The sequence below is a fragment of the Hippoglossus hippoglossus genome, chromosome 1 (genome assembly GCF_009819705.1).
Source record: "Hippoglossus hippoglossus isolate fHipHip1 chromosome 1, fHipHip1.pri, whole genome shotgun sequence".
NCBI classification, from domain to species: domain Eukaryota; kingdom Metazoa; phylum Chordata; class Actinopteri; order Pleuronectiformes; family Pleuronectidae; genus Hippoglossus; species Hippoglossus hippoglossus.
The window spans coordinates 20,430,899-20,448,963 of record NC_047151.1 but is presented as its reverse complement, the minus strand read 5'-3'; positions in this window follow the sequence as shown (position 1 = coordinate 20,448,963).

The following is an 18,065-nucleotide window of genomic DNA, read 5'->3' as shown; positions in this document are numbered from 1 at the left end:
AAGTCAAGTTTTATTTGTGCCTCAATTTTTTTCTTTTCTTTGCACAGTTTTGGTTCCTAGATAGTCTAATCTGTGAAACATTTGCTTTTAAGAAGACTTTTCAAATACTATTCAATTTCAGCGGCTCCAGTTTAGGAGACAATGCAGATGCTCCGTGCAGCTCTGGTGGTATGAAATCCTGGGACTCCCGAGGGCTCGGGCTTATCACTTTAATCTCTTAAGCAAACACAGAGGAATACACGGCAGCACACTCCCACTGCTCAACACCAGGCCGGGTTAACTCGGAGGACATGTGTCAGAGCAGGAGCGTGGTGAGAGACCATGGGTTTGCACAGACAAACGGCCTGATGAAGGGTTCAGGATTCGTGTGTGACAGGAGGAGGAGGCGGAGGAGGAGGAGGCGGAGGTTTTTTTTAATGTTAAAATGTGAGTCAACATACCTGCAGAGTTGGTAATCAAGTTTAAATTTACTGTCATTATGTTTTTATTCCAAGAGGCTATCTAGGTCATTTAAAAATGATCTAGGTATAATCTTAAAGCCTCAGTCATTGATAGTTTGTTGTTTAGACAAGTTTTAGATTCACTAATTTGATTGTTATTGAGACTTTTCAGACAGACGGGTAAAATTATTCAGTATATGTTATCTTAATGGCGTTTTTTTTTTCATGTTTTATAAATTCTTTTTCAAATGATTTTTGTTTTTCAAATGGTTGTCGTATGTATTTGTCCTCGTGTTGCTCAGTGAAAAAATGGGCATCATCCCAGTCAGAGTGTAGAGGCCATACAAAGCTACCTGACCCCCTGTAAGGGAAAGGAGTCAGGCAGAGGCAAATGAATGAGCCACTGGATCCCAGTGGACAGTATCATTTGTCACTGGTAGCATTTACAGCCTAAATGTGAATTGATGCTAATTGGTGGATTCACTGATCCGTATACAGGCAGAAAGTGAATCACCAGCTGGTTTGATCATTTTACAAAACAAACAAAACAGAACAAGTTACAATAACTTCAGCTTCTTAAATGTGATTGACATTATTGTAAACAGTTTAGTTTTGACTGTCACACAACATGCAATTTGGATTCGTCACAACCGGCTCTGTGATGACGTTCATTACCTTTTCTTGAACCGTGTGACGACATAATCAAATGAATAATACACATTTATACAGAAAATTGTTATTTATAGTCTGAATGTAAATACAATCATGAGCTGGTGTTTCAATCTATTCACTGTGTCTTTTAGTTCTCTAATGTTGTGAAAAGGACAGTTTAAAAAACAGAAATAGCTCTTATATGCACATTAAAATAAATTAGTTCAGGTCAGATCTTCATTCTCCTACATTCAATTCTGCAGCGGGGAATTAATGCGACAACAAAAAAAATGATGAATAAAAGAAAGCTTTGTAATTTGAGTTGTGTTCTCAGGACATGAGGAGTTTTTTTTATTAAGCGCACTGATCCACGTGATTGGCATAATGTGTTTGTGTGGATATTCCACTTCTGCATCTGACAGATGTGATAGACACGTAGTGGACCTCACCCTTTCGCTAAGACGGTTTTATATGCTTCATGGTTATGAACAATTAGTGGCGAGTTGTTTCTCAGCTAGCTGTTGTTACTGGAGCTCAGGCTCATAGTTGCCATAGTTTGCTTATGCATCATGATTTGGCATCTGTGCAGCATCTACTGTCTAATATTTGTTTAGGAGCCTTTCATTTTAGTGGTAGTGCCGGTGGATTAAAAAATATGGCTCATGTTGCTGAAAGGTGAACTCACTGCCAACATGTGTCTTTAAAAATGTTCTATAAACGGGTGTAGATTTCAATGGCACGGACTTGAAAAGTTCATTAGTTCACAGTTTCTAAAAACAACATTTTGACAGTCAATCAATTCCAATCTTATAATCATTTTCTTGCTTTTTTCGTTATTTTCATTAATCATGTGTGAGATGACACTCGTAGTGACGAACCAAAAGCAGAGAAACCCCCCCCACTCTCCAGCTCCCCTCAGCTCTGCAGGATGGTGTTTTAAAGCATATTTCAGCTCTTTGTTTTGATTTTGTGGTTGACAACGTGATGAAGCTCTAATTAACCCTCTGCACACAAACCTGTTGAGCACTGAACAGCAGACACACACACTTCAAACTATGCTGTTCAACACAATGTAGCATTTAGCGGCTGAAGACACAAACATTTCCCCTGAAGTCCAGTTAAAGATCAACGCTAAGCTAAAAGTAGATTTAATATTGGATGTAGATTCAGCAGATGGACACAATCACAACTCCAGATTAATAATATTGTAGCTGGTTGTATAAATAACAATTCACAATATCAACTTTATACTATTTACACAGTATACACACATTACATACTGTGTATACTAAAATGACCAGTACAGCTGAATCTTTTTATTACAAAATGTAAGAATCTGTTAAGATTTGTTTGTCTACCCTTTGTGCTCCCATGTGGTCATTTAAGCATTCACCTCAAAGTCCTGAATTCCTATATGTGGAATTTCTGATTCTAGCCTGGCCCCACATCTTCCTCCTGAAGTGTACTTGGGTTTAGCCTGACAGAGCACATGTCCGGGCCTCCAAGGCCAAGGGCTCTGGAGCCATGCATTGATGCCATCATGAGAGGCCTCCACCTGTCCATCACAGAGCAGTGTGGAGACGCAAATGACGACTGGAGGCTGGGACAGCTTCCCCAGAGAGCCGGGCTGCAGCCCAGGCAAATGAGGGGCTCTACACTTTACGTCTCACATATAGCTCTGGCTGTGCCAGTGAGAAACGGCTCTCTCCAAACAAAGACAAGCAAATGAGACATTTGAATTTGAACACTCGACTTTAACCATTTGGTGGCTGCATGCGTGCAGCCTACAGGTGTCGTTCAGTACAGATAGAAACAGGAGCCCGATGAATATCTGTCACATTCCCACATCATGGATACAATGTGTTTGTTGAAGAATTTTGTTTTAGGATGTTACTGGTTGTCAATGTCATTACAAACGCAGTAAACATCAATAATATCTCAAAAATATCTTGAGGAGTTGTAGAAGTGTACATAGGCGTCTGGACCTGAGTTTCTTTATGTTGTTTCTTCCCTCATCCAAAAGGTGTCAAGTATTTAAACTCTGTGGGTGTGTACCTATGTTAGAGTTGTTATGTTGAACAGGCAGGTCATTGAAACCCCCACCAGCTAGTGATCAAATATCAGAAATGAAATGCACAAGCAAAAATGCCCCATATATTTTAATGACAGAATGTTTCATTAGGATGAGGCCGTTTTTGAGTCTACATTTAACCCAGTTAGGACGCTGTGGAGAAAGTGAAGGCTTCTTGTTTGCATTAGCAGCTGCAGGGGCTTGCTGAGGATGCAAAGTCCTGACGGTTGACTTGCTCCAAACCTGGGCCAGTTTACATAACTGAAGCGCTGCACTGCCCAGGAAACCTGCCGTTAAATCACACTGTGTGTGAGTGCGTTTGTGTGTCTCTCATATGCACGTTGACTTACAGGAGCACAATAAATAAGAAAGGGTGGTTTCTCTAATTCATTCAGGTGTTCAATTGTGAAGTTTCAATGGTAATCAAACATTGGACTGTTGTTTTTGTGCTCTCTCGTGTGTGAGAGTCGTTAAAGTGCAAAGCTTCCTGGTAAGGTGTGTTAGGATGACACTCTAACTGATGGTCTAAAAGATTTCTGAAGTGAAATGATGAGTACAAGTGTGTACACTGTTAAAGAAAACAATCTTGTGACGATACACCGCTCAGCATGTGAAGGGCAAACAGGCACAACGAACGGTAGTCATTCATTTACTGTGAAACATAAAACAAACAATTCTGGGGAACTATTTGTACAAATACACTCAGAGAGCAGTTGGTTGACAGATGTTTAGAGAAGAGGTTTGCTTACAGTGTAAATACAGTTAATTACAGTCACTAAGTAGGCTGTAGGTGTTCGGTGAACCAACCGGCCTTCCATAAAAAAAGGGGACATCTCCTTCCAAGATGGTAGAAGACCTCAATAGGCTTCAGGCAAAGTCCTTATTGGATGGGCGACAGTGGCTGAACCCCCTCACACACATTTTGAACCTCAGAATCTACTTCTGTCACTTTTCAAATACAACAGCTTTAAATGCTTTCCAGGAAAAATCCATGAAAGTTTGCACCATGAGCGTAATATGAATGATTTGAATGCCTCCCCGTGCTCCACGATGGGCGTCCCCACCTTTTGCATTTGATCGCTTTCAAGCAGTCAAGAACGTTCGTCTCGTGCCCTGTGGCTTAGTGAGATGTCGTATGAACGAGTTCCTCTGAAGCGTATATATCGGCCTTGAGGCTAAAAGATCCTGACAATTCCTTCCTGGCATCTCCTCCCTAGCAGTGCCACATTAATTCACACTTAATCTATCTCATAATTACCATGTAACTCTCAACAATCTCATTTGACCACAGGGTGTGAATACTTGTGCCTATACCACAAGTCTGTAATGACTGATTAACCCTGTTGAATAACCGGTGACGCTACAGTGGCTACATTAATGTCTATTTGGCATTAAAAGATAAGGCTGTGGTTACTCTATATATCACTTATCAACAAACTCTTTGAGAAACAAGCTCTCAACTTCTTCCCTCAGCCCATTGGTTCCTACGTGAGATGTACCTTTTTAAATGCAGAGGACGCAGACCAAGATGTCAACTCGGAAAGACAACAAGGTTCGAGAGCTTTTGGCCCGTGCCGGTGTTGATGTGCTGTAAAAAAAAACACTGTGCTTTCCGCAATGGAATTTAAACGTCATGTCCTCCCTCCTGCACGCCCTCCCCACATGTTTTTATGTTTTTGAACACATCTGACCTGCTGCTTCTTCATCTGTGAAAGACAAACTCCACGTTCATGTCTGAAAGCAGCTTTAGTGACACTGACATGGATTTTCTGGTATTGCGCTGATAGCTCAGTGTCGTCTTCAGGCTCCATTTGAGCAGTGAGTGACTCTGCCGACTTGTTTCAGCTCTGTCTGTGTCCATGTCCGGTATCTGGTCTTTGTCACTGTTTGGCACCTTTGGATAAGGAGATCTGCTTCCCATCTTCACACCATGCTAACATCAACATCCGCTGCTCAGGAGTTGTGTGGTAGCTAAGGTGTGGGACTCGCAACTGCAGCTTTGAAAAATCTGGTTAACTTACTTTCAAATGAATCTCAATTCACTCCTTCTTTTACATTACACACATTACATGACTACACTGTGACACCAACCTGAACAATAAGTGTCAACAAATATCACCAAAAACAAGGCATTTCTGGCATCATCATTGATTGAATACATCAAGCATGGTGAATTAATCGTCTTGGGCTGTTGGAGATTATGATCAGCATTTGCCACTATTTTGTAGACAGAACGATTAATAAATCAATCAACAGAAAGAAAACATTGATGAAATAAAAGTCCATTTCATGCCAACATCAGTTTAACATAAAACGCAGCAAACAGTCCACACCCATCGGAGTCAATTAAACGTGGTCGGATCATTTTGAGCGGCCACACCACAGAAAGAGCAGCTCCGTGAGCCAAAGCCAACAACACTCCAATCAGCGCCTTTCAACTCAAACTTATTATCACAACAACGAAAAAACTCATGAAACGTTGGAGGATGAATGTGGGATTCTAGGAAAGAGGAAGAAATCTGCGTAAAACCACATCTCGACCTAGATGATGAGACTCGAGCACCGCTGCAGATCGGTCTTTTCATTTACCAGAAGATAATCAAATCTTCCACGTTTCTGTCACTATATTCACAGGCAGTTGTGGATCAGGTTTTCTTTGTATGACTCACACGGAGTCTGACTCACCCTTTACCTTGATAGCGAGACAGTATCTGTATTGGAGCTCACAATCATAGTCATGCCCGGCTGCAAGTGTCAGGGCCTGAATGTCAGTTCTATGATCTATGTTTCAACACCTCACAGATGTCTAAGCCTGCACCTTGGCCGGCCATTTACATGAGCATTTTTATCCGTGCCTGCACCTGAAAGGATCCTTACTTGCACAATAGGAACGCACATCAGGACGGTTGTACAGTACAAGTGGAGCAATGCACCAACAGTATTTTGTTCTACTTCATTGACATGGATTCATTATCCTCTGAATGTGTCTGCTGCCTGACAGGAGGCGAAGAGCAAGGTTGGCTGGGGACGAGTTGTTACCATACAACGAGTTCCTGTGGCTTTGGCAAAGTATCTCCCATGAAGTGAAGCATTCGCTGTCTTTTCTCTTGAGTAGGTCGAGTGTGCGAGTGTGGAGCAGCTCATTCTGTGGGGGGGCATGTAATGGCAGGAAGTTCTGTCAACAATGTTTCAAAAATAGAACTCCTTTAGGAAAAACACCAATCCACTCTCTAGTTGAGTGTAATGATGAGTAAATATGAAACTGAAATGGCAGTAGAGTGCAACCAACCACTCCCCTTGTGAAACCACATTTTTATGCCTGGTTTTTCCATTAAGATCGCTCAAATAAATGTGATGGGTTCTTTCTTGCGTCATGCGACACCCCTCCACCAAGTATCAAGGATATGGCAACAGTAGGTTCTGCGTAATCTAGCTAACAAGCAAACAAATGCAAACAGAAACATATCCTCATTGGTGGAGGTAACTTCTGCCTGCAGCTGGTTTAGTTTAGTCTTTCTAGCCTACAATACAAGACACATTCACCAATACACACACGTTCACATCACACACCTGTAGGCAGTGCTGTTTCTATCATGCCATTCACACATGATACAGCCATCGGGGGCAATTTGGGGTTCAATATCTTGCCCAAGGACACATGGGCATGCAGACTGGAGGAGCCTGTGATCGAACCACCGAAGTTCAACCCACTACCCACTGATCTACTTGCCAACCAGCACTTCTAAAGCTCACGGATGATCTTCTAATAGCAAGAAATAACCCCAGATATGAACTTTAGAGGTGTTGGTAGGTGGATTTGTATATTTGGACAGAGTCAGGTTACCTGTCAAGCTAACTGCTGTACAAACACAAGAGTGGTAACAGTCTTTCATCTCACTCCTGATAATAACATTTCCCAAATTGTTGAGCCGTTGCTTTATTAAAAACAAACATCACCATTAAAACAGTTCCACACCCTAGAACTCATGAGCTTATGTCCATACAATAGAACAGCAACAATTTGAAGCACTGCCTTAATGAGACAGTTTCACTACCTTTTTGATTTATTAGCTGGGTGTCCGTCTTGACTCTGTGAGTCAGACACCACATACCAATTAACGCAGCAATAGCAGGCAATTAAACATCTTAATCTACTATCATAACGTGACCATAATCGCCGCTTCAATCACGGGTATTGCGATTGCTCAGCGGTGCACAAACAAGGCTTTTGTGTGTCACTGCTGACAAGCTTTCACCGCCACCTAAATCCTCCGACTCCTCAGCAGGAGGATACAGGTATTCATCCAGCTTCCACCGATATCCTCCAGCACGGTGTTGTTATCTCAGCTGTCAAACTCCTGACATGTCTTTTTAAGCTTGGCAGATGAAGCACTCGTGGAAAGGACCTTGGCTCTAGAAATGCATGTTGGCTTCTAAATGAGGTTGTACCTGTCTGTTTTGTGAGAGATGATTGATTTTTTTATGTGAGTGAATCATAAGCAGTAAAAAAAAGCCTCCTCAATGATAAAACTGCATAAAAGCGGTCAGGTTTATGACCTTTCAACTTTACTGGACAGAAAGGAAGTTTGTCTTGTGGCGAGGTTCACTTTGCAACACGCACAGAGAAGTTAAGCATAGCATCATACTTGTAAATGTGTGTATACTTTTTATAGAATAACCATTTGAATATTTTGTATCTATCCAAACAATACCATAATTTATTAGTTATTATTCAGCTGATGTTTTCACCTCCGTCCATTTGTTTGTTGGTTTGTTTGCAAGATTACACAAAAAACACACAACGTGTTTCCATGAAACTTGGTAGAAGGGTGGGGTATGGGTAAGGGAAGAACCCATGACATTTTGAGGGTCCCGATCATGGAGAGGATCTATTTCTTTTACATCGCGAGATCAGGCAATAATACATGAATCTTGATGAAAAGAATCAGGCAGATTAAGGGAACTGACACGTATGAGTGTGTGATATTTGGTGCAGCTTGTTTGAATTTGAGGGGACTGTTTGTCCTTGGTGGAGGTACACGCTCCACCGAGTGCCATCCTAGCTTATTTAAACAGCCGTTAATTGAGCCAGTGTTAGTTTTATAGCTAATTTGTATCGTTGGTGTATCCCCAGGACGTATAATAGAAACGCCTTTACAGTACAATACAACAATTATCAACCATTTATTACTAACTACAACCATCATTATTATTTCTAGAACCAGTGCAACCAAACAAATGAAATTTCCACCACATTTGGACGTTATCATCTGTCTTATGTTAAAACTCTTCTTCTTCGGACTAATTTTGGTTCATTGGAATTAAGAGCAAAGCCAACACTGGTCTTTCTGTTAAATTCAACATCTGCAGATGGACTCATTACACATTCAAATACATGAGCTGTGAGATTGAGCTCTGAGGAGAAGGAATATAATAGTTTTGTACCTGCTGGCAAGGTAACGTTCCATGCTGCCTTCCATGCTGTCGTTCCCTGCCTTCACCTCGAGACGTCCTGCGTCCTCCGGGCCCGCCCTTGGAGACGCTGGGAAATGCCTGCGTTCTTACTTCTCACACTCAGTAGCACGGGATAGGTTTGGTCACAGTAATTCAGCAGAATCTGCAAGACCCATGAATTTCTTAACACTATCTTCTTAAAATAACTATTTGACACTTTGGGAAATTAATTAGTTGCTTTCTTTCATGCGGAGAGTTGGATGAGAAGATCTGTTCCTCTCTGTCGTTATAATAACTAGAAACATCAAGAGATTGGAGGAAGTGACACATGCTGGCCGGGAAATATCCCTGAAACATACCCCACTGTAACCACCACTTTGCTTTATGTACTAATTTGATGGATTAGGTAATGTTGGATTAAGGGAGACTAGCTGTTGCCCCCTTTGTGCTGAGCTAAACTAAGATAACAGGCTCCTTGCTCCAGCTACATATTTAGTGGCATCAATTTAACTAGACAGACAGACAGGTATATTTCTGAAAATGTCTATTCCTTTAATCATCTTGCTCTCCCTTGATGGGGGAATAAAACTTCAGCACGAGGCAACATTCAAATTAGCGTTTGTCTCTGCTCTTTGAATGTTAAAGGATATTTCTTATCACAGTCATTAAAAGTAATCAGTTAGTAGATATTTGAGGTTTCAGGTGACAGCGTGTGGTCGCAGTTTCAGTTCCCACGACGCCAGAGACAGGACACATGCGACGGCAGCGGTGGCACCACATCTCCATGCATGACTTGAGCATGACCACTCAAACAGGATGCGGTGCAGAGCTTTCCACTTGTGTGTTTATGTGTGTGTGTGAGGAGAGAGGGGCAGAGACAGAGAGAGAGAGAGAGAGAGAGAGAGAGAGAGAGAGAGAGAGAGAGAGAGAGAGAGAGAGAGAGAGAGAGAGAGAGAGGTTGCTTGGTATTGGGTGTTGTAGGTCTCACACACACACCTGTATCTGGGAGGTTGCCCTTCATGACTCAGCCTTGCATGGTACAAGACGGAGAGAGAAATCCAGACTGGTATGCTGTTTCTTTCCAGTGCCACCTGTGTGTCTGTTACTATGGGATTTGTACCTCCTCAATCACTGACACATGTGGATTACCTGCGCTTAAGGCAAAAAGCCTAAACAAGCCACATCTTGTGTGCCAGCAATCAGGCACTCAAACACAGCATATCTTTGCCTTTGTGGATAGAAGCATCTAAATCTGCTACCAGTATAATTGCTGTCATTTCCATTGTAATTCCTTCTCAATTGCAAATTTAACACATTATTTAAAAACACACACAGACACCCAGAAGAAAAACAAACTCTTTTTTGTTTGATGCCGCGTGTGTCGTAACCGTGGATTAGTTCTCCTGGCGCTCGGTGGCGTTAGATGACAAGTGGTCTTTGTGGTTTTGTTGCGAGATGCCCTGGGTTTGTGCTTGGCAGAGGCAGCCGAGCTCAGGTGTAAAGACGGGTTAGAGGTGGGTCAGCTGTTGAGGAAACATGCCTGACGGAGGAAATACTGTGGAACAATGCTGATAATCTCCCTCATCAGAAACCCATTCACGTGGATTTCTCTCTATTCAGGTGCAGGAAGACGTCTGCACCAAAGCAGATACTGTCCTTCTCTTTGTTTAGCTGTCTCAACTGGTCTATTCACCATCCATGCTGTGGCAGACTTGTAGGTAACTTACATAATGTACAGTTTGTCCATTATTATTCATAGATATGAATCATTAAAACAGCTCATGTGAATAGTGCGGCTGTGGGAAACCTTGTATTCAAAGAGATTATGAGCTTGAATCATAATCCAAATATCAACAAATCCAACACTTTTAAAGCTCACATGATAAAGTCATAAAACAGATATAATGTTAGGAGTTTGATTTCATCAGCTGATCTGAAGTTAAATGACAATCCTGGTTTATACCAACTTGGGTCTTATTTTGGTAAATCTGGCGACCTTTGACCTTTAGTAACAGTTTAAGAAGTTTGTCAGTCAGGTGGGACGTGAAAACGTGGGGCACACAGGTTTTAAACACACTCGCAATTTAGCCAAAGTCTGGACATTCTCCTGAAATTCTCCGAAGAGGCTGTATGTGAGAACGCAAATGTCCGAGTCATTTACTCTGGAACCTTTCTGGCCACCCACCGCTAAAATATCCGAAGTGACCCAAGTGAGAATACAGCAGGACAATGTCTGTACAACTCACAGCGAGCGAATGGGCGTGTTGATGATGTTTCTAACACACGACGGACGCATATTTGAAAAAATCCAAAGAACACAAATACCTTTTTGGACAAAATTCTCAAACAAGTTACAGGGACAGCAAGAATGTTTCCGTCATGTCCTGCCTCTTGTCATCTCACGCCATCCCTCGCCTGGCGGTTCCAGAAAAGCTCTAGTTGTTCTGAACACGTTTGACCCCAAACCATCTCCTGCTGCGTTCTAAATATGTTAATAACAACCTTCGTAAAATATCCTGACTCAATTTTAGACATTTTCTAGAATTCATGTCTAAAAACAGCTCTGCGTTGCTTCCTGTAGATGTGTGGGGTTTTGTGCAGGCATTTGTTTTTTAAAGCATCCTAAAAAGTGGTTTATCTTCTGTACTTTGGCTGAATCACTAACTGATGGAATTTCTTACTCCTGAATTGTACTATCGCAAATTTTATCGCTCGATAACAAGATCCTAACAATAACATTGTTGAATGCAATGTTTAAATAATTCAGGAGTGACGGCTAAAAGTATAAAAATGAGACAGAGGTCGTGATCAACAGGAGTCTGGTCTGGCGTCAGAATTCCTTATGGCTGCCAGTGGAGCAGGACATGCTGACCTAATTAATATTTTAAATAAAACAGTAATGTAAATTCATTTAACAAATAACGCCCTTTAATGCTGATGAAGAATAAAGTGTTTGTGGTTTTATTCAGCAACTTTTTAAATGGGATTTGTCAGATTTGAAAGAAGAAGAAGTTGAACGACACAAAAGAAGATTCAGTTTCAAACTGGATTATGTTAATGTTTATAATGTTATTCTAAACACATATTTTAATTTGAACAGTTTAACCATAACATAAATTAAATATTTAATTACAATTAAAGTTGTGGAAATGTTTTATTCACTTTTTACACTTTATTTTCTGCTCCTGTCTGATTTAAGGGTTAATATGTTACATTAGCACAGGTGAAAACATGAGGATTTAGTCAGGTTTAAAATAAACACACACATGTTGGGTCTATAATCTGAGTAACACCATTTAAAACTTTACTGCTTGACAAGTTATTCTGGATTCTTTCATAAAACACATTTTATTTTCATGTCTTGGTGTCAAACATGAAGAGGTGAGGTGAGTGAGGAGGAGAGGAAAGTAAGTCAGAGTCAGACTGTCTGTCTTCAGTCCATCATATATAAGGATATAAATACACAAAGTACAGAAAAACAGGGACTTTTTGCGTGCGTGCATGTATTTGAGTTTGCAGGCCTTTGTGCACATACATGTGAATATGTGTATGATTTGGGCCGTGCAGGCAGGGTGATAAACCCAAGCACCTACACTCTGTCATGCGTAGAGAGGCTTCAGCCGCACAATGGCAGCGTGATGGGTGTGACTGTCTCCGGGATTAAAGCAGGAGAATAGATCCAGAAACGGACAGGTTCCACCGCCCGGCTCGCTCAGACTCCTCCTCACCACCGAGCGCTGAGATCCTCACACGCTTTAAGGTCACAGGATCTGCAGCAGTGCCAGTTCCGTCTCGGTCTTTAAGCTGTGAAGATGTAAAATAACACTTTTGAAGGCGTTTAAACTTGTTCCCCCTTTTAGAAATGTGACCTGATGAAACACCTTTAAAAAATGTATTCTGATTACTCCCCCCCCTCAGGTTAATTGCGTTGTCTGTGAAATCATTTGAATGCACTTGTGGATTTGCACACCAAATGTTTTCCCATTTGACTGTTTTGCATGCCGTGCGGCTGCCCCCTAACCTGGCAGCATTTGTCATGAAGGCCCTTCTCTCCGCTCCACTGTTGGCTCACGTTAAAGAGTCTTTTACAGGCGCAACCACTGTGCAGAATTTATGACCAGGAAAATACCACAGTGAAGTTAATCTGTCCAGTGCTGCCGAATAACCTGGGTTTTCATGAATAGCCTGGTGTAGTGGAGGGTACGTTTATGAAATAAGTAATAAACTACTCAACCAACACATTTCACCTCTGAGCAACAGTTTCATTTTTCTTGTGTTAGAAAAAGACTTTTCATTTTTTATTACCAGAATTTTTAAATCTGCATATATAATGGTGCAGAATTGTACTTTACAGATTCAGATTAGTGAATCAATTTGTGTTGGAGAAGATTTGTTAACCTTCTGCAACTTTATTGTATATCAGCTGATTTTGATGTTCTTGCCTCCTTGATTGTGTGTTTATAGATGACACCGACTATTTAGATATTAAATAATAGTTTTGCCCTTTTTAAATTAAAATGACAAAGGTTCCAGTTAACTGATTATCAACCTTGCTTATGGGAAAATAAAACATATTAATTACAAATCAATTGACTAAGAACATATTTTTTATTCCCTTCTTAATAAACATCTTTTAACGGTTCTAATACATTTTTTGTCAAATCTTTCATGTTATTGTAAAGTCTCTTTCATTAATTTGTTGAATTTATTCATCTTTTCTGAAGCTCCAAACAAACAGAGTGACGGACAAAGACAGTTTCGACTGACTGAAATTTTGTTTCTGTTCTGGTTTCTGATTATTTTAGAAAGACATTTTGAAAACTAAATAGATTTTTGTTTTGGCTTTTAAAAAAAAAACATTTGTTATATTTTATGAATTACAGTACAAACTCCTTCATCAATTGTAGTCACCTAAATATGTTTTGTCCATTTGATCCTAAAAATGCCACCTTGTCTATCATAGTGATGATATGTGGACTTCACAAGGGGAATTATGATAATTGATGGTAACACGTGAAATGGATGATGAGGCCATGTGAGGACTGGAAATAAAGTGAGTAATTTTTTGTCCTTAACATTTCATGGTTATACTGGTTCTCTTCCACTAATGCTAGTTAAGCTTTACTGAACCGACCTGAGATGAAATGAAACTGATGACGCTGACGTGTTGTTGTGAGCTCTGTCTCTGTCCTGTTTCAAACATTTAAATGTAACCTGTGTCCTCTGAGGACGGAGCCTCGCCAAGGTGAAGCTCACTGACGAGAGGTGAGGCCTGACACTCTCTGCCCAAAGTTTAGAACTTGAAAGGATATTGTTCATCAATAGGAATAAAAGCACACACACACACACACACACACACACACACACATAGTGTTTCTCTCTCTTTTGGATTTCAGTGAGTAAGCCTGAGTGACAGAGCCTCACGTGGGACAGAGGTGGTGTTGTGAATCCAGAGCTGGAAACTATCTCCTAACAGACAAGCTGGGTGTCAGACCCCCACAGACCCTCACGGTATGACTAACAAACATGCAGGAACACACACACACACACACACACACACACACACACACACACACACACACACACACACACACACACACACACACACACACACACACACACACACACACACACACACACACACACACGAAATACCTCCTCCCTGTTGGCACTTACCTGCTCCTCTCTGGCTCCACCTCCTCTCTTTTCTCTCCCTCTCTCCCCTGCTGCCACCGTAGAGCTGCCTGACCTGTCTTACTGCCTCGTTTGTCATCTCCAATCACTTGCTCTTTGAGCGCCTCTGACAGACGGGGGTATTAGCTGCCTCTGTCTGGTGTTGAGAGCTGGGCTTTCCTGCTGAATAGAGAAACTATGTATGAACGCCACAGAAAAACATGTAATGACACACACTGGCATACTCCCACCAACAGCTGCTCCTCAGAGTGTGTGTGTGTGTGTGTGTGTGTGTGTGTGTGTGTGTGAGAGAGAGAGAGGTAATTTTCTTTTTGTGCGCTCAAGTCTCCTCCATTCTAATTCACTTTTGCAGTATTCAGAGCATTTACTTAAGAAAAGTACAGCAAAAGTAGAAAAATACTCTATTACGAGTCAAAGTCATTGGTGAATATACTGATGCAAAAGTAGCATTTTACTCTTGTAGTTTGAGCAACATTCAATATTTTATACACTGTTGAGTAGTTTTATCTGTAACAAAGCTTAATATCCTCTAAATTCCTCTTGTGTTTGTAAGTAAAATGTTGATTTTTAATTCAACTTTATTTGTGCATGAAATCACAACACACATTAACGTAAGGCACTTTACATAGTGAGATCGAAACCTTACAATACTATAGAGAAACCCAACAGTTCCCACAACGAACAAACAATAGTGCAGAGAAAAACTCCATACTTCATAAAGTACTACTTTGAAATGAATACAGTGAAGTAAAAACATTTGCAGTGGAGTAGAAGTATAATGTGTAAATTAAAGTACAAGAGGCTCCTTTTTTACAGTATTTTTCACAGTATAGTGAAGTTACTTTTCAGCCGTGGTAGAAACGGAAAGAGAGAGAGAGAGAGAGAGAGAGAGAGAGAGAGAATGTGCAGTGACGATTATTTGCTTCGTACATCTACTCGACTACATGTCAGTGGAAAATACTGCACTTTTTTTTACTTCATCATATCTGTAAAACTGTGCAGAGAAATATTTTAAATACAAAACACAGAGTCAGTTTATAAATTTGAGGCGATGTTGTAGAACAGTTTACAAAGAAAATAGATTCAGTTGAACATACTCTACCAATAAAATGCTAATTTCTACCTCAATGTAATCACATAATATTTTCGCACATCACAAAATACCTCAGTATAACATATACAGTGTTAATATATGACAGAGGTGGTTCTGTTGCATAAGCAATTTTACTTCTCATACTAATGTGTATATTTTGCTTAGTACTTACTGAGGTACACACAAGTTTTTAGTTTTTTAGTTTATTTGTTATAGAGTGATACTTGCTAGTGAGAGATGTGAATACTTCTTTAACCACTGGCAGTAATAGGTCACTGAAATGTAAGCACCATTTCATGAGAGGAATCACTTTGTTTGTTAGATAGGACTAAAACTACTTTAAAACAAAACCAAAACAAAGTGACAAAACCAAAACGGACGTCCAACTCACTGGAACCTCTGGTCTAACACAACAACCCTGTAGTAATCCCTCTTTCATGCAGATTATAATCTGATATTTTGAAGAGCCTGTTCATACAAAGGCTGGTAGATAAACACCTAAAGCAATAACATAATTTAAAACTACAACCTTTAAAACTAGGCTAAGAGCCTAATCCTGAATCTAAACCTAATCTTATCAAAATGTGATGGATTCTTTCCTGACCCTCACGTCTTTCTACCAAGGTTCATGGAAATCTATTAGATGTTTTTTTCGTAAACCTGCTGACAAACAAACCATGAAGAATCACCTCATCTTTATATTATTATTATTATTATTATTACAGGACTGCTGTATTACAATGCACCAGTTCAGCTCGGTGAACAGTTTAGTAAAAATAGACACAGTAGCATTTGCTGTAAAGTATCTTTTACCACAGACAGTTGCTAGTAGAACCTGTTCTAATGATCTGTGGGTGGTGGGAGGTACTAGAGATGGATACTCATTGTTCCTCTGCCTCGGTGAATCTGTGGAACATGTCTGTAACCAGTGTGGCTGTCTCTTGCGGTCTGCTGCGGTTTGGGGTTGGCCAGAAAACAGATGCAACCTGCCATTCATGCATTAAGAGACTGTGGCTGTTTCAGGTGTCAGATATGATGGAGTGGCTCACCACCCTGCCAGTTTAAGCTTGCCACGGCTGGCTAGTTGAGCAGCTGACTCTTTACACGCTAACTAAGTGCATCGGTGAGTCTGGCTCCTGCACACGGGACTGTGTTATTCAGACGCTGCAAGGAAAAACGTCAGCGTAGCTTTAAATAGCTGAAAACTTATCAAAGCACCTTTATTTGCAAACACACACACAGTCAAAGCAGCAGGTTGACAACCAAGCAGCTGATCAATGTTTAAAAACAGTGGGTTGTTGACAAGAATCATGTGACTGTTAAAAACAACATGGTCGGTTGTTAGAAATGTTCAGCAGCCATGTAAAAGTGTCAGTGAAGGCGAGGGCAGGATCACCGGCTGTGTAGGATCCTTAGAAAAAGTCTCTCCGTCTCGGCGGCGCTGCGTCCGACAGGCCACCCACCAGGAGAGAGGGTCTGAGGAATGCTTTTTACTGAATTACTTGTCTTGTGGTGTGTGTGTGTGTGTGTGTGTGTGTGGGCATGTGTCAGAAATGCTATTGCATACACTACCTGGAAGAGAGGAATTGTGTGTGTGTGTGTGTGTGTGTGTGTGTGTGTGTGTGTGTGTGTGTGTGTGTGTGTGTGTTCTCCACGTTTTTGTATTTTTCTTCTCTCTGAACAATTGATTAGTTGATTAACTGGTGGAAAATAATGCATTTTATAAACAAATACAATAATCAAGACAATAACAGGTATCAGTTAATATCGACAGTAAAATGTAAACTTGTTCAGAGTGAAACTTTAACACTGACTCAAGATTCAAGAAAACTGTATTGTCCTTTTCTCTGTCAAAACTAATTTCAGCTGCAAATCCAGAAAATTGTCAATTTAATTTGAAGATAAACACAAAAAATGGTCGAAGCCTTTTATTACTGAGAGACAGGGAAAAACAAAATGTGCTCAAATATTGATCCTTAGGATTTGAAATTTAAAAAAACTTTTTAGAGTAGGACCACAACATTTAAATCATAATTGATAATCGTTCATATTTGCTTAGAATCAATTAATAATGTCCATCAAAATATGTTATAATTTATTCAAACGGATGTCCCTCAGATGTTTTGCTTTTTCTAACTAAAAAATATTCTGGTTACTCAGGTGGAATGATATAGAAATATTAAGATCGATTTAAAATTTATAAAAACAGGAAAACGCAGATCCAGAGAATATGAAGTCAGTGGAATATGAAGTTTAATTGAAGTATTTTTTTACTTCACAGTGGCTACATGCACACTTTTTTTTAGCCGTGGAAGAAGTGTATGTATTTATTATTTAGGTAAAAGTAGTAATCCACTTCTGTCATTCTTTTTAGTTTTCTTCTATCTAAAGCATGAAAAGACCAAACGAATAAACAGACATCAATACCAGGAAAGACCAGCAGCAGCCAAGAGGATGCGTTCTTCCAAGTATCGGTTTTACAGAGCAGCAGAGCGAGTGTGACTGGCAGATCACTGGCACCGGCTCATAAAAAACATTTACTAGGAGACGCCCTGTATTCACAATATCCACCTGTACACATGACAGTACCAGTTACTGTAGCTTGTGGTCACTTTAAGTGTTTGTGGACTTTTCTGCAGACTGTGACAACAAGGTACAGGCT